Here is a 19554-nt window from a genome sequence, read left to right on the forward strand (position 1 = left end):
ATAATAATAATAATGTATAATGAAAGATAGACTCTATGACAAAAACTATTGGCACATGTACATGTATTTGGAATGTACACTCAATATATCTGTGAAAACCCCACTAAGATACTTACGTCCAATATGCTCACATTTGACAATGCAATTTATCAGATATGCAACAAAAAGTATTTATGTCCGACAAAAGAACAGAATGTGATTGTTACACGACAGAAAAATGTTCCTGATACTTATGTATCTTGACCGTCATTTGTATAATTGAAAAATATTTAGAGGAACCTACTTTTCAGTCATTGGTAAAAGAAAAACATTTTAATTTGAGAGTGATATATTTGTTCTTGTACACAACAAGTCAAGATATCACCGTGGCATATACATATTTATATGCTAACTTTGTCTTAAAGAGGACGAAAAACTACTTTTCTGCTAGAAGTCTGAAGGACATTAACGTTCTGTATGTTCTATAAACGGCATGTTTTATCACTTAATAAGTGACATTTTTCTTTAGATTTGAAAACAGATCAATAGACTTTATTTTATCGAAGAAAGTTGAAACTTTATAAACAAATAGCATTTGATATTTTCACGTAAGGATCTAAAATTAGCGTGAGATGTAGGCCAGAGCCAGAATTAGAACATTAAGTTTTCCTGGACATGTTGTTCAGTTGAGAACCGAGCTAATAGTATACTACTCGCCACACATATCAATGGTACGTTTTCCTCCTACGCAATGACATATATCCGGCATTAATTTAATACAAGCTATAGGGGCATAGCGGAATGTGCAACATTTGAGTAGGTCTTTCCTTCTATTACATGCTTCCATGTATAGGGATACATATGAGTGGGTGACTATTTTTAACTCACTTTTTAAACTTTTTGAACAATTATTAAAACAAACCATACAATAATGGTTAAAGAAATTCTCTATCCAGCCACTTTCAAACACCTATATAAACAATCACATTCCATACAAATACATGAATAAATGCAATCCTAGAAAAGGTGGTGATCTTCTAACAATAAAATTCACCATTTCTTGTTTTAAAAGTAAATGTTGGACAGTGCTGCAAATTATAACTTCAGGATAACTTTTTCTAAACACACACACACATATATATATATATATATATATATATATATATATATATATATATATATATATATATATATATATATATATATATATATATATATATATATATATATATATATAGGCAGGTAGGTAGGTAGGTATGTATTCGGCTCGTCCTCACGCCTGTTTCATTCAAGTACGATATCCGCCAATTAGAAAACCGGTCGCTGGTTTCAAAAAAAAAAGATTAGTAGCTAACATATCGACGATATCCCAAAGCAGGGTGAAGACTACGGTAAACCGTTTCCTTTTATATTATAACCCTGTCCTTTAAATTTATTAAACTAAAATTTAATTGCTTGCGATATGATGTCATGTACTCATATCTTTAGGATAACATTTTCTGATCACATACAAACATAGTAATACTCAGAGCATTATCGATTGAATAGACGAGGTATATATTTTATCTATGTAAGTGCAATTAATGTATTAAAACATTATTTGGCTATCTGAGCTGTGAGGCTTCTCTAAAGTGATAATTTTTCAGCTTTTCCAATTCCATGGACAATTCTGAAGATTATGTGCTTCAAACTAACCAAATTGTTCAAAACGTTTATCTCAAGAATCTTCAATTCTGCCTTCAATATCCCCATTGCTTTGTTTATTGTTAATTCGACTACATATCTATCTCTATATCTCTCTCTCTCTCTCTCTCTCTCTCTCTCTCTCTCTCTCTATATATATATATATATATATATATATATATATATATATATATATATATATATATATATATATATATATATATATATATATATATATCATCATAGAGGGTGGGCGTTTACTTAATTTGGGGCCAGATTTTCAGATGTGTTGAAATCATTCTCACACCTGAAATGAATTTATTTCCTTTGATTTAATGCCTTGACATGATGTTGTTTAATATAAAGATAACCGAAACAATGAATGATTTGTTCATTCATTTCCTGAACATGCATAATTGACACGATCTTGTATACAGAGGAAATGTCTGATATAATTATCTAGCAATACAATTGGAATATGAAACCAAGGCTCATGAATCAAAATATCTGACTTCAGCATAACGAAAACACATTTTATTTTTGTCCTATTTAAACATCTTGATCTAATTAACAAATCAAATGATTCAAAGGACAAATTAGAGAGTTCAGCCAGTTCTCCTTTATTTTGGTAATGTTTTGCTTTAGACATTTTCATTGCATCCATTAACAGAACTTATTACTTTTGTTACTATCGTCATACAATAGTGTCTACCGCCCAGTTATAAACAGTTCGAACTACTATCACTATTTGTGCTAGACTAGTTGATTCTAAAAATCCTCTTTGTTATCGCTCTTCTTCTTTCTTTGAACTCGTCCTTGTTCTCATAATGACAGTCGACAAAAGCAATCAACTGTGATACTCTACTATACTATACTGTGCGTTCGATTTGACTAAGTGATTTTAATCAGTTATGATAAATACTTTATTTTCAAAGAAATAAAAGAGGAAACATCAGGGGAATTTCTGTCCCTTTGAATAATCAAAGGATTTGGCAGTTTAAAACAATTTCCTCATAACATACATGTACGCTGCTCTTTTCAACACAACGTAGTTTTGATGGGGAAAATAACATTTTACACTGATATCGAATGGAGTAAGGATTGTTCTTTATCGACAGTAATACGAATGTGCGAAATATTGGGCCTGTTTGTTTACAAGAATGTTAGAAAAATTAAACCAATACTGGCTAAGGTAGTATAAGGTTGTATCCCTATAATATTATTCTAAAATAAAAATATATATTCACTGGCGCGGTCAGATTCCAATGTATCATTTAATTAACATCGATATTAAATGGCACAGAAAGACTATGGACACAGTCAGCGAAATAAATACTGAATACAAATTTGAACTGTATCAATAACATCCCAAAGATCCATTATGCTCAATTCAACAGTTGTTGTGCCGGTTATAGAAATTAAGCAACTATGTTGGTATGTGGAGATAATGCATATTTCTTAATTCGACGAGATAAAAGTTGTCAACGTTAGATGTGCTGAGGAAAACGAATCCAGAGGATACAATTATTACTTTGCTGATTTTTATGAAGAATACACCCAAATGTTGAAGAATTTCGTAAAATTATACCGTTTAAGGAAGGGGGGAAATTATGTATATGATATGGGAAAATGTACAAACCTGTAATCTGTTAACACCAAAATACACATTCAAGATCAATTAAACTATTCAAGGTTCATGTATAATCATTACGTAAGACTAAAGATATAATTTATAAAGGCCAGGATCATGTAATATAGATTGTAACACGGTCTGGTAAATTGGGAATATACCATATAGAGGTAAAGGTCTGGCAAATTAGGGATCCAGCATGTGGTTGACATGGTCTGGTATATTAGGGACAAAACATATAGAGGACATGGTCTGGTATATTAGGGATATAACATGTTGAGGACATGGTCTAACACATTGGGGATATAACATATAGAGGGCAATGTCTGATGAATAAAAAAATAACACATTGAGGACAAGTTTTGATAAGTTAGAGATATAACATATTGATTACTTCGTCTGACAAATTAGGGATATACCATATAGAGGACAAGGTATGGTAAACTAAATATAGACCATTTTGAGGAAAAGGTCTGGCAAATTAGATTTAACACGTGGAGGACAAGTTGTGGTCAGTTAGGGATATACCATATAGAGGACAAAGTATAGTAAATTGTATATATATCATACTGACGACATCGTCTGACAAATTACGGATATACCGTATAGAGGACAAGGTACGGTAAATCAGATATATAAAATATTGAAGCCAAGGTCTGGTTTCAAGCAGTGCTACAGGATATGATTTTACTATAGCAAATTCCTTCTTGTAGAGTCTAAAATTCTCAAAGGCAAAATGTAACATAAATAAACAAAACTATTCACGTGTATGACGCTCTTGAAGAAACATTATAAATTATTGACAATAAAAGTTAATGTTGTACAGTATTACCCAGTTGGATTACTGAAATATTCTCAAGATAACTTATTTAGGACAAATTATTCTCTGCCTGCTTTCTTTCACTTTAACCATCAGTCATTTAATATATCCTTACTACGCTACGGAAAGTCATAATGCTTATAAAAATATCAATCAGTTCTGGAAATTAATTAAATGAGACAAACGGAATATAAAATGCAGTCAATTGAAGGAATATTCAAATAGCTACACGGTATAGAAACAATAGGGAAAAATATTCCTATCTTCTGTACCAAAAACGTTGCCGATTGTCACGTGAATAACCTAGTAAATGTAGATAAGGTCATGTTTGTTTTTAGTTGTTTACGTGCAGCCAAACTATATAAGGTACCACCAAGCACGAAAAACGAAACACAACTATTTCAAAACCCCAAAATGTTCATTTTCAAGAGAAATAACAATGTATAAAAAAGAGAAACAAAAATAAGTCATCGTCTTCAAATTTATGTCACGTCTGCTCAGTTCGATTACAAATTCTATCCAGTTTTAGTGCTGTTCTTGTGAAAGAAATTACCAGTTTGATAATAAGATACAGCCAATAAGATACAGCTGATTCATTCAATTATCACTAATTAGCATCATCCTCAGATTTTAGCAAAAGTTAGTGTCATTCCTTATTGTTGGTAGAGTTAATGCAAGTGTGAATTTAGCAACTACTATACACTTATCATCACCGAAATTAAGTTCTGCTCTTCCATTACGATTAAAGTCGGAGTTTGCCACACAGTTTCAAGTCCGAAAATAAACCCCATATCTTACATAACACTAACCGATTTAACAATCGTTCGACCCTTTTAGCTTAATACAATTTAGTCAAAATATACGTAGACCAATATCGAATCAGAAAATCTTGCTTCTCATCAGTTCTTTTTTCTTTTTTTTTTGTTCAACTTACATGATGAACGTTCAAGATAATTTAAAAATGTGTACATTATGTACGAGGGAAACAACCAAACTTATGCTTAGTCAACCCCAATACAGAAACTTAACATACCCAGGTGTGCATGAAAAACACAAATCTTATCTTTAAAGCTCCAATAGAATCTAACTAATAGAGAATCTTTTATATTTATTGGACTTAAAAAACAAAGATGTATTACCTAATGTGTCTAGAGGTAGCATTAACAAATGTCAGAAGAATGCTGTTTTTACGCGTAAATAGATGGTTTACTTGGTAAACCTTTTTTCGTTACCGCTAGACTAATAATTAAATATCAGCAGCAAGAATCATTACTAGAGGAGCAAGCTACGCATCTAGCAGTTACATTTATCTATTCAAATTATGGTATCCAGAAGGAACTTAAGAAAGATACAACTAAATATTAATAAACTTATAGAATTATTACAGAGAAATTACTTCAGAGTACAAAAGGAAAACAGATAAGACATCTGATTATTTGAATGAAAGAATGCGATAACAAGATATCATTCCTCATTACTTGAACAACGTGGATGATATTGATTTATCTATATACTCCGACTCAGAATGCCTTAGGAACTCGTTTTGCACGACCACGACACATATGCTCACACTACAGAATTTAATAATTTATAAATCCATGTTCCCTACATATTCTATCTACTTGTGGTTGGTATTGGTGTGATTGTTGTTAGCAGGTTTCTTTAGAAAAGGAAACAAATCGTTTGCGATAAAATAACACAATGTTACATAAATAACAAAACTAGAAATTTTGAATAAATATACAAATCTTCAATTGAAGCAAAACACCACAAGGAAATTCAACTCTTTAGTCCAAAACTTTGTTCTATGACAAGCGCACAGATTCCATCTATATGATTAAAGTATTTTCTAAACCTTTGCTTCTTCTCTTTTCTATCTTTCTTCGTTTTTTAGCATTATATGGATCTTATTTGATATCCAGCGAGTTTCTAATTCATTACAATTCCAAATATGGGCGTGATGCTAAAAATAGTTACATCTCATTGTCTAATCTAATTATAGAACAAATAAAAAATACGTATTGTACAGCCATCAATGGTAGATCAATTTTGTGAAATACCTTCATATACATAGTAGCTAAGAGGGCATTTCCTTTTTCCGAGTGATCTTAAAATAGACAATCGCGGAAATAAAATGTAGCGTAGGATGAATCAATTGTATATAAGTAGCACATTCAGCCGTTTAGAAATAAAAAGTTTCATTCCAGATTTCTGCATCAGAGAAGGAGCTTATAGCACAGACAAAATGGTTCGTTTGCTTTCATTTCTATTTTGCTTATATTATTTCTAATTGATTTTATCTTATTTTATTTTTATTTTGCATGCAATTACGGTAAAAGCGCGATTCAATGAGATAATACATGAATAAGTGCAATATTTGTACCCTTGATGGCATCAGAATTAACATAGAAGTACGTAACAATGATCATTTACATTATTTAAATAATCCAGTATTCCAGCATAATATACGGCTTTCTTATATACCTAGAATGAGCCTGATGCCCCGTGTTATTAACACTGGTAATAGTAAAAATGAATGAATGTCGTTACATAGATGTTTGATTCCTACAATTGATCTTCATCCCCATATCAGCTGTTCAAAAATTCAGTTCGGTTTATGACTTAAGATGAAGTGCGAAACAGAAAGGTTGAAATGCAAAGCAATTTTATTTTCTTCAGTTACGCTTTGGGAAATCGGAAAATTACTAAGCATATATTAAAAAGAAATTCATTATCATAGTAATTCGATCTTGAACGTCGGATCACGTGTTGTAGACAGCATCGGAAAATTCAGATCACGACTCGATGTTTCGCGTCTCGCAATGATCACGATTTTCTGATGTAAAACTGTAAAACACAATGTGATCTAGCAATCAACCTTGGATTCAGGTGATTACTTATATATATATATATATATATATATATATATATATATATATATATATATATATATATATATATATATGTCTCTGTGTGTGTTTGTATGTATGCATGTATGTATCTATGTATGTATGTGTGTGTGTGTGTGTGTGTGTGTGCGTGTGGGTGTTTTAAGATTATACTTTCAATAGTATATTTGCAATATATTACTGTGAGATTACCACATCTCTCGTCTGAAAAGGTTCGTGCAATGGTTTTCTGGAGTTGGAATCAACGCCTAAAAGTAACTTATATTCCCAAGGCGGTATTTTCAGGTGTATTTTGGTGAATCCTTTTTATATTTTTAACATAGTATTTAACTCTAGCACTAATGTACGTTGATTTTCGTTTTATACAGACGATGTCAAGCTCACAATCAGTCATCGCAAGATGTATTTTCCTTTCCTTGATCAGTATACTGTTATTGTTGACATCAGTGTCTGCACAGGTAACCAGTCCTCCATCACAACGATGCATCTACCAACCCGAAAAAGGAGCATGTGTTCCACGTCGTGTACTTAGACCCGACCTGCCAATGATCAGCAAGAGAATCAGAGAGTGTGATGGAACAGTTCTCATTTGTCAGGACCAACGATGTGGTTGCATTAATAACACACTACTGGAGACAATTTACTTGTAACATTTCTTACTATTCATCTGGACAGCTCCGGTGGCCTAGTGGTTAGAGCGTTCATCTTGGAAGCAGGAGGTCGTGGGTTTGAACCCCAACCGAGTGATACCAAACTCTTAAAAAAGCGGTACTAACAGCTCCATCGCTAGGCGCTCAGCATTAATTTGTTAGTGTTACGATTGGTCGGCCTGGTGTCAGGATAATGTGACTGGGTGGGACATCATGCTACATGTCTGCAGTGTAATTCCCCAGTACTAGACATCACTATAAACTGCCACACTGCATACATCGTAGCGATATGACTGAAAAATTGTTAAAGCTACGTTAAAAAATACAAATCACACACACACACATCTCTCTCTCTCTCTCTCTCTCTCTCTCTCACACACACACACACACACACACACACACACACACATTATTGATATGTAAATTGATTATTTGTAACCTGCATGGTTGTGACTCAATTTCTATCACATAATAGATGTTCAAAATATGGTATTAATATTTAACGCTGAGATTGATTTAAGCCAATGATTGTGTAAAGAAATGTTATATTTAGTTACTTTTTGGCTGATACATTTATTTTCTTAGGATTATTGTATTACAGTAGTTGTTTCATTCCTAGTAAAATCTGTCATTGTTTTATTTCGCTGTATTAGGATATAGATACATGTTGCTCAATTTAATGTGTTGTTCTCTTTTTGAAAGATGAAGTATCCTTTAATTGGTGTAGAGTTGTTTGTGAAAAGTGTTGTTGACATATGTATGTCTGTCAGATAAAACAGAGAATGCTCTGCCCAATAACAAATAACATAATTTCTTGAAAATGAGGCAGTTTTTCTCATTAACATAGTCATGGTGCATGACAAAGAACTTAAAAGCATGAATGAGAACTTTCATTTTATGTGCATCGTGTAGCAAAAGCGTTATAGGTGACTAGAGAAATCTAGTACGACCGCTTGATGAACTGAAAACCACGGAATCGGGTTGTAATTATGTGAACATTCACATCTTACCAAGGGATCTGAGTTGTCTGCTGGCCTTTCGAATCCGTCATCAAGCGCATGACAGTTCTAGCAAGGTGATCCTGTTTTCTTTTTGGAAATTATGTACACCAGCTACACCTTGTAGCAGTGCAGCAACTAACACTAAAAGTTATATTTACATACAAACCATGCGTCTAGGGATAGGACAAGCAATTGTTATAAAAACTCAATGAGACTGTTGTACAGTCTTCATTGGTTTCACAACAACCTAGTCGTGTTACAGTGCAACAATACTAAAGTAAAACAAACTGGAAATTTCTAACGAACAATTCTGGTTTGAGTCAAAAATTAAATAATTGTTGTCAAAAGAAACAAATCTTTTGTCGTCTCTCTGAATGAATAATTATGATATTACCAGTGATATATATATATACAGAGAGAGAGAGAGAGAGAGAGAGAGAGAGAGAGAATTATAAATATACAATAAACAGAACGAAAAGTGCTATCCCTAGACTCTATAAGAGAATGCTTGATGACAGTAGGCAGAATTAATATTTAATACAAATAATGCTATCATACGGGTTAGAGAATTTTTAATTCGCTCTCTACAGAGATTCGAACCCAGGTCCGCGGGTAAACGACACCCATCGCCTTGCCTGCACACACGAGCCCATATTCACCTAGTCGTGAAGATTTCTGGAACGAAGAAAATACCTATGGCGTAAACGATTATCTTTCAAAGCAGGTTTAGCTGACGTGAAAAAGCGCATAGTCTGTTCACTATGTTTTTCTTCTTTCACAACCCGCCGTGGTGAAAGGTCAACATCAAGATCACCTTGGGGTCCGAGTGCGTTTAGTTATTAAAGTTCTTTTCTAGCCAAATAATGCACCCATTATTGAAGCTCTGCTGTGGGTTTTAATAGCATGTCAGCAGCAGGGAGTGTGAACAGTCTCTAATTGAAATTTTTTATTTCATATCAAGGAAGGCTTCCCCTAACAAATTGTTAAGAAAAAGCTTTATTTTCTAAAATAGAAGTTTCCTTATGGGATCAAATATTTAAGCAGCAGCAAAACAAAACTGAAAATGTACCTGAGATGAACCCTTGTTGCTGCTCTACATGGTTAAAATATTTTGTCAAGACCAACTCGATATCGTGTTCGTGGGTCATGCAAATTTATCGTTATAAATCCATGTGGAGTCAACTGAGCACGACTAAATAAGTTTTTAAATTTAATAATATCCATGTCTCCAGAACACCAAGTTTGGTGAATATTCCTCAGCGTGTGCGTGTCAACGCCGTTAAAAACAGCTAAACTCTTGCAATTATCTCTAATTACTTTTGGAATTTGTGTATACCGTTGAGTTACATAAATAACGTCAGTATTTTTATGTCTGCCTCGAGAAAATATCCTTGCAGGATTTGATTGTCTAACATCACGTCATCGTACACAACTAAATTATTAATGCTCCCATAAAGATCATCAACTGATGGTGCATCATTAACATCAGTGACAAATTCAATAATATCACCGTTTTCATTTAACAGTGACGCATTTTCATTAAAATCTTTTAGTACTTGATAACATCGCTGATCATCAACGGATGGTGCAGCTAAATATAATTTATCCCTCTTTAGCCATCTCATTATCAAATTAAGCAATGACTGTGTTTTCCCACTACCAGATGGACCTATTATTATCATTCTGATAGAATTTGGCAACGTCGCATGATGTTTAACTGGTTCCTGTTTTTTGTAGCGGAAAAATCAATTACATCCATGATATAATTATACCATGGATTTATATTGTGTGAAATGTCGCTTTCGTACTCAGACAACAGGCCTAACTACGGTTGTTACGCGCAATAATACATCGGCCGCGACAGGTAGATATGCGAAATGTGGCACAAAGAAATTTAGATTTATTTCATCTGGTCAACAAGCAAATCCGGCCAAAATAAAATCAATTAAAAAAAGGAAAAAAAAGGCGGTGATGTTGCAGCGCAATTAGCAAAATTACCTGGTGTTTTTGGGGCTAAGTATCCTGGAGAAAAACATCTTCCAGGATATAATTATTGCGGCCCTGGAATCCGACTTGATATTAGACTTGACGATCAAGATAAACCAAAATTAAATGAAGATCCCGTAAATGCCATAGACAGAGCATGTTACGTTCATGATGTTGCTTATCGAAGCAACAATCTACAACAAAGGCACCTCGCGGATGTAAAATTGATTCATACAGTAAATTCTATTCCTGGTAAATCTATCAGAGAAAGATTAGCTAATTGTTTGATAAAATCAGCGATGAAAGGTAAATTAGTGCTTGGTGCTGGTAATTAATATTATGGAATCGATTTATTATTCTCCGGCTGGGTTTTGGAACGGTAAAGCGACAATTAATAAACTTGCTAAAGCTCCTCGAGTAAATATTCCCACTGCTACATCGTGGTTATCCAAACAAGCAGTATGGCAAATTTATTTACCACCGCCGAAACAAATCCCCTTTGCGCATTTTGACGTTAGTGTCCCTAATGAAGTTCATCAAGCCCATATTATGTTTTTGCCGCACGATATTATTGGTCTAAAAACATACAAGTACATGTTGACGATAGTTGATATTGCAAGCAGATATAAAGAAGCAGAACCGCTAACAACAAAAGCTGCCGTTGACGTCGCGGATGCATTTAATAAAATTTATCAACGAGGACCTTTAAAATGGCCAAATTTACTCCAGGTTGATCCTGGTAGAGAATTTTTAGATGCGGTATCATTTTTGATGAAACAAAATAACGTTAAAATACGGTGAGGACACGCTGGAATTCATCGCGATCAGGCAATTGTTGAGCGATTTAATAAAACACTCGCTGAGAGATTATTTGGATATCAGTGCGCAAGGGAATTTATTCAGGATTCAAGATCATACGAGTGGGTCGAAAGATTACCAGATGTAATATCAGCAATAAACAGCGAACCAACACGAGCAATAAATATGAGACCGGCCATCGCGATTAAAAGAAAAAATTATACCGATAAAACGGCGCGATTTTTCAACACAGCCGGTGCTAGGAAGTATCATCGTGAGATATTTATATAAACCAGGTGAATTTGAAGGTGGTAGAGAAAGAGCGACGGATCCTATTTGGAGTATTACAACACATAAAATATCCACCGTGACAAGATCAACCGGTAGACCGGCAATTTATGTACTTGATTCACTTGCTCCTCAACGCGGTTTTACCCGTCAAGAATTACAAATAGTTCCCACAGATACTCAATTACCACCTAAATCGCTCAGGTAACAAGTCTTTTACACTCCAAGCACGCTAATGTGACATTTTCTCGTGTATGACCGTAATTATTATCTTTCCTGTCAACGGTAAATTGTCTTGAATCATTTTTTCGATATTTCCATAACATTATACAAATACAACCCGAGCAATGATTATTTTGCCGTTGTTTCAGCGATATTACAAACTCAATACCTAGGTCAATTTTGTAATTATTTTTTTTCTCAAATTGTTTGTATCTGGATATTTTTTTCTTTATTATATCATCGTAGGTTTCGTCGTCAATTATCAGCGAATCTAAAATAATTCGTCTCAGTTGAGATATTTTTCTAACTCTAGACACAGCTAAACAAACTAAATTCGACCATTCTATGCGATTATCAACAATCCAAACAACTATATCAGAAATTGTTAATCCTTGCGACGAATGAATTGTCATTGCATATCCTAGCGTCCATGGGGATTGATCCATATTTAGTGCTTCAACAACGAAATTAATATCAACGGCAACAATATCATTAACACCAAGTTCTTTTTTCCTTGTCCCGGTTCATCAACGTCAATACTTTGTCGTCGCGTATCTGCTGGTCGATAACACAACGGTACCGGTAATAATGGAAATTTCTCTCGTTGCAGTTGAGATAATTCCCGTTGAAGCATATCTCTAACTATTTTTCTACTAGCAACTATTAAATCATTTGGTTTCCATTGATTTAAAAAGTTTTTATAGATGATACTGAAATTACTTCTCGCATAATTTTACACTGAATTTTATTTGGTTGTAATCGAATTAATTTTTTTAATTCACTTAATTTTACATCAAGTGATCTGTAATCGGTATCAACTTCCTCATAATAATCAACAAAATTCTTCAGCCAGATATGAGGAGATTCCCCATCAATAGGGTTAGGTTGACCATGATCACCGCACATTATCCCGGCGGTATTTTTTAACAATAACCAATCGAGAAACCTTTTTTAGTACCTCCAACGAAACAGTACAAATTTCATCCCAAATAATAATTGTATTAATATATTTTTCCCCCATCGGCGAAGATGTCCATGTTCCACCGCTATATTTGAAAAAACTGTGATAAGTACACGAATTAACTCCTCGCTGCTTCATTTCTTTCGCTAGTCTGTGTGTTGGCGTTAGCACAACCACGTCAGAGTTTTAAAATAATTCTATAACTCGCGTCGTTTTATCTGAACCTCCCGGCCCGTTTACGTATACTGTTTTATATTGCGATATTGGATTGTGCACGGACGGCGACGAGGAAATTTCTGATATTTCATCGCGATAACAGTTACCGCTAATTTCAACATCAGCTGATTCACAATAATCAAGAATATTTTCGTCCTTAATTCTCCTAGTGCCCCATGAACCATCGCCGGTTAACTTTGATAGCGTTTCTAAGTGTTTTTTATCAATATAAAATGAATCAGTAGCTACTCTAACTGCGTCACAAGGGAATTTATTTATCATTGATAGTAAATTTATACTTACGTACGCGAGCATTGATGATCTTAAATGAGTATACTGTGGAGACTCCCCTTCGATGTAGCTGACAACGGTACCTAATTTTGTTCCGTCAGCAAGGTAAACATTTTCTCGATTACAAAATATAGCTCTCGCAGCGGTATCAGCAATTATAAAATCTAATTCAGCATCATCCATGATTAATCTAGAATAATGTCGTTGATGATCATATGCGCCGCCTTGAGTAAATGTACCAATTATTTTTCTACCGAGATCTTTTGCTGTTTTTTCATCATGATCCACTGGCAACCAAACTGATGTTTGTTTTTTATACGATATAATTTTTATACGATATAATTTTTCTACCGTGCAGGTACATATTTTTTTTATATTATATTAAAAACAGCAGCAATTGTCGTTGTTGCTGAAATGCAGATCGTGACAGCTACCGGAGCTAACATTGTTAACGCGGATAATATAACACCTGCAGCAACAACAATCGTGGATACCGAGTTGACAAGTACATCAGCGATGACTAGTCGTCGTTGATATTTTTTTATCTTTATCGTGTACACGTCGATGATATCCTTTAATTTAGTTTGCCACTCACGTGCTTGATTGTACCTGTACTTTGATGCACTGTCGCGGGCGGTCATTATATTTTTTTCTATGATTTAAATGATTAAGATTTTGTTTCAGCAATAAATTCTAACGTGTAAATAAGATGCTGTAGATAAATCATCATCGGCTAGTTGTAATGTGAATACTTTTTCAACGTCTTTGTGTAATTCGACAGTTATCGGATAGAAAGACTCACTAGTTACACCTGCTGTGATTCTTTTAAATTCTACAGAACTAATCACGGATAATCTGTATACGTCTGCAATTGTTGGAGTATATTTTATGGTATCATCTGTTTTTGTCTATGCTGCGGATCCAGATGATACTACATGAACTATACTGGTAATACCAGAGGTTAATTCTGTTAAACTTTCATTGGAGATCTTAAGAAAATTAATGTCTTCAATAGCTTTCTTAATCGTATTAATACTGGTTCTGATTTCTGTAAGTTTTGTGCCAGCTTGAAGCGGATCTCCAAAGAATTCTTCAGAGACTCTGTTTAATCTTGAAAAATTTCTTCGGACGTTTGTAAACGCGGTTATGTGAACATCATACTCGGTGCGTAACGTAGCTAACTTAACATCTACGTCATCGACATGCTTTCTTGTTGCGGCGTCTTCTGCCGTTGTTGGGTTTCCAAGCGCAGATATCTTATTATTGTTCATGTTAAGTTCTCCTGACATTGTATCGCCGATGATGTTTACGCGACCAGATACTGATTTATTAATTTCTTCGCTGATAGCCGCAAATGACACTTTTGAGTCCTTAATTTTACCATCGCCGGTAAAAACCGGGATATTGTCCTCGAGTGCATCTAAAACCCGTCGAATTATATCATTCCACGAGATATTACTTGTTACTAATTTACCCTGTTTGTCCTAAAATATAACAACCTCATCACGATCAACACCAGCGAGACTAATAATACTAAATAATTCATCTCTTGTTGCGTATTTTGACAGATCAATATCTGTTACTTTCTTCTGTAATCGTGATGAGAGGGATCTTCCGTAAATGTCAACCATAATTTATTAGTGATTTATTCAATTTATCAGACGTGTACTCGTGAACAACTTTATGACGCGGTTTTCTGATTTTGATAGTGTATCAAGAACATTAATTGCTTCACGGCCACATATTGGAGGATCGGTTAGTGTCTGTGTTGGTAACGTTGAATACCAAATTGGAATTTTTAATTGTTTTGCATAATTAAGAAATTCTCGTGGTGGTGCCAGTCCGTACGAGTCAAAATAAACAATTTCACGTGGACTTATTGCGTACGAGACCCAGTATGTTCCTGGACCGTCACTATTATCAAGATTTATTATACCTGTTTCTTCACGGTTTGGTTGCTCCGGTAGTTGATTTCTTATAAATACGCCTCTGAAGAATTTTATTTTTAGATTTTTAGCGGCGTTGGTTAAATCAAAATTTGACATCGGCGAGATACTTTGTTTTAAAAACGTTTTGGGTACCACGATGGAGGCGTTCCTGGTAGTCGAAGGCCTTTTCCGTACCATGATGGCGGGGTTCCCGGTAATCTTAGGCCGCGTCCTTTTTTTTACCGTATTTTCCTCCTGTTAATTTTTTCTGCTACCTTGCTACCAGCGTATCCAGCAGCACCTAATGCAGCTGCCTTTCCTATTATTGGTGCAGCAGCGGCTATTTTTGTAATTAATGCTGGTAATAAACCTAAAAGTGTGAAAAAACACCTATTTTAATCATATCCTTGACGGCGCCCGGAGAAAGATCAATTTGAACCCCAGTATTTGCTGATTTAGCTTTAGTAAAATTTTTATGTTGAGTTTTAGTTAGCAATAATTTATTTGGACCACCGTCGGAAATTTGATCGTGTTTTAATGTTATTTTTACTCCACAAATTTTTATTGTATTTGATTGGAGTTTTTTCACCTGACCCGGGGTCAAAGTCAGACTAACATGATCGTATGGCATTTTTATAATAATGCGATTGATTTAAATCAATCTCACATTTTTTCCACTGGAGCATCAATGATTCTCATCCGTCCACCGATACCTTCTAAAATCATAGTTCTGTCGCTGAGTAAAACAGCAATTGCTCTAAAATTAGCAGCACCCAGATTACGTATTCTAGCTTTAAAATGTATGTCAATGACGGATTGTTTCGTTAAATCAGTATGTTCTAATGAAAAATAATAAATCGGATATAATGCTGTAAAATCTAATTGTGATATTTGCAAATCAGTATCAACATTTTGATCTCGTCCCATAAAACTCAACAACCGATGATATGCACGCGCTACTGAATTAGTTTCAAAATTTAACGATATTACCTCGGATGGTTCTTGATGTCCATTTATCCGCAATGATACCTCACTGGCATCATAATTATCGAATACCATTGGATTAACTCTTTGATCATTTGATCGATCAGCACTTTGAAGAGCAATACATATATGTCTAGGTGCAGAAACACCTTGTTGTGATGATATATGCCAAGTAAAAATATTATCTATGGTGGAATTAATACTGTCGGTGACCGTTGTTAACACGACATTGTTGATTTACAACCTTGATCCATAAAGGAAAGTAATTTTTGTTCTTCAATAAGTGACGGAGTCATTATTGGCATCCACAGTGTAAGTTTAGATAATATTACTTTACCATTATCAATACCAGGAATATCTTTTTTCCAGATAGCATCATTGCTATTATCTTTTCGATAAAGAACAACTGTGTGTTTGGCTCCGAAAATTACTTTCCTGATATCTCTGCAAAATCCAAATATGAAATAACGGAATTGCACATGAAAACTGTCTACGTTCACCCTTTAACATATGTTTACGTGTAGCAAATCCCAGGTTAAAATCAGGATTAGAACTTTGCAGTGCTGAAAATGCAGCACCTGGCTGAGCTATCGTTCCAGGTACCGCAGCAACCGCGGCATTTTGAGCTAATTGTACTCTAAGAAACGGTTCGTGATCGGCATTATTAAAAGTATCCTTGGTAAACATCATGCTTGGACCAGCTGATCTAGTAAAATCATCTGAGTACCTTGCTAGGCCTAAAATCGTTGTAGCAATATCAACATTGTCATGAATTGACTCAGTATCTTTTCCATCAACCATGTATATGGCGCTCTTAAATAACGCCATAATGCCGTTATTGACAAAACCAATTTTAACATTGTTTCCATATGCTGTATTAGCGGGGTCGTCCGTTACAAGCTCGCCTACAACCTCGATAAACGCCCCACAAGGTAGAAAATATCTACTTGTATCATGTACTCGTAATTCAACTCGCCCATTTTTATTTGGATCTATTGCATCATATGAATAATATTGATAATCACGCACCGAATCATCTTTATTTATTGGTTCATCCATGTCAAAAGCAGCGTTGGATACTCGCGGTAAACATTTTATTATAAAGGTTATCTTCTAAAACGAAGACCACTTCCCGATATTAGACTCGTATTTATTTGTTCGGTTCCTTGATTTATCAACGATGCTAGTTTTTGATTTGCTGCATCATTTATTACCTTACTGACATCGTTAGGCATCACTGCGGTGCTTGATAATTTGACCGGAACAACAATCGTTTTTTTTTTTTGTCTGCGTATTAAATTTGCTATTCTATCTTTGATGGTATTAAACGCTTTACCAGCAATATAACCAACAGCAGCAGTGGCTTTATCACGAACAAAATCCATCGCTTTCATTGATAATTGTTTTACAATGGGTCCCGCTTTAGGAGCTATCCTAGTGATAAAACCCTTAACAACATTGCCAAATCCATCTCCGTAAGTGATTCTGTACATAGGTAACCGCGCGTTTACTACTCGAACAGACACAGGTTTACGATAGATTTTGTGCATGATCATTTTATTTAATTATTTATTTATTCAACAACTAGTCACTGTAATCATCAACGAGTTCATCAATGAGATTTCGATAAATGCTAATATCCATGATACCACCCTGAAATAATCTTCGGCAGATATCAGTTGCTTCATTAATTATTTCTGGTGAATTATTTCCAGCTCGCTTTCCTCCAGTAAGAACCTCTAATCATGATACATCATTAACAACATTATCGGGGCAAATAGAATTATTTCCAAAACCACTACCGGTAGAACCAGAGGATTTTGGTGTATCATAAAATTCTTCTTCAGGAGATTGTGCTCGTTGAAATTATTTTGCTCTCATTTTTTCCACATTTTTTAAAATTTTGTATATCCCGGATCTCCATCATTAACAGGTATTTTTTAGAAGCAAAATATACAAAAGAAGGCCAGTTTTCATATTTTACTTCCCGTCCTGGTTTTAGATATTTATTTCTATCATCATATTCAAATGCAGCAATTTTAGTTAATTTCTCTTGATTTTCAAAAGTATTAAGAGCATCTTCGTTAAAAAATGTATCAGGCGATTGTTTTTGTTTCAATTGTGAAGGTGAAGGAAGTTGATATGAGGGAGGTTGTGTTTGTTGTTTTGGTAAAAGTTGTGCTTGTTGTTGTTGTTGTAATTGTGCAAGATATCTATCTATTTCATTACCAAATGAAATAAATCTGGTATCGGTTTTTCTGGCTTGATTAACTTTATAATGTACATAAAATATCCACCTGTACCATGTTTCACGATCTACAGCGTCATCAGTATATTCTGGTTTTAAAACCTCTCCTCGTCGATTATATGACAATACAGCAATTTCAGCCCATTTATCAACGCCTTTAATTGCTCTTATACCGTTAATACTATCTTCGGTAAATTTTTCGATCGCAGTAACCTTAGCACTGGCTTGTCCTTTGTCATCATCAGCTACTATATCAGTGTCATCTTCAGGTGTTTCCTTAGCAAGTTGATCCGCAGCTATGTCGGCTTGAAGATCTCGTAAAATTCTTTTTATTTTTTTAGTCCTTAATGCAGTTTTTTTTTTAGCACCGGAAGAATACCTCTTTTTCTTTCTTCAGGGTCTTCAATATCTCCCAATAAAACTCTTTCAGTAGTCTTAGCAACTTTTTCAGTAGCTTTAGTTATTGGTTTAAATAATAACTCAGATGACTCCTCAAAACCTTATTTCTCATCTTCCACTGCTCGTATTTTTCGTTTGACAGAATCTCTCACTGGAAGATATTTCTTTATTGCTTCTAGTCGCTCTCGTGCTAATCTAGCAGAATTGACTCCCCTATGTCCATTTGTTATTGATATATTAATAATTTTAATTTATAATAATAAAAAAATTCACAAATTGGTCTTAACAAAATATTTTAACCATGTATAGCAGCAACAAGGGTTCATCTCACGTATATTTTCAGATTTGTTTTGCTGCTGCTTAAATATTTGATCCCATAAGCAATCCTCTATTTTAGAAAATAAAGCTTTTTCTTAAAAATTTGTTCGTGGAAGCCTTCCTTGGTATGAAATAAAAAATTTCAATTGCAGACTGTTCACCCTCCCTGCTCCTGCAGGTCTTCTAACTATTTGTGGAATTTGTTTTCTGTGTTTTATTGGTTTATTTTATTTTCGTTCCACA

General features: G+C 34.4%; 1 long non-coding RNA gene across 1 annotated transcript; it reads left to right on the forward strand.

Moving 5' to 3' along the window:
- The first annotated feature begins 6294 nt into the window (after positions 1–6294).
- Positions 6295–8351, forward strand: LOC149795503 (uncharacterized). The gene is made up of 2 exons (XR_016422121.1): positions 6295–6360; positions 7390–8351. It is a non-coding gene; the product is annotated as an uncharacterized LOC149795503 (long non-coding RNA).
- The last annotated feature ends 11203 nt before the right edge of the window (positions 8352–19554 follow it).

The sequence above is a fragment of the Sinohyriopsis cumingii genome, chromosome 7 (assembly GCF_028554795.1).
Source record: "Sinohyriopsis cumingii isolate HCF-2022 chromosome 7, ASM2855479v2, whole genome shotgun sequence".
NCBI classification, from domain to species: domain Eukaryota; kingdom Metazoa; phylum Mollusca; class Bivalvia; order Unionida; family Unionidae; genus Sinohyriopsis; species Sinohyriopsis cumingii.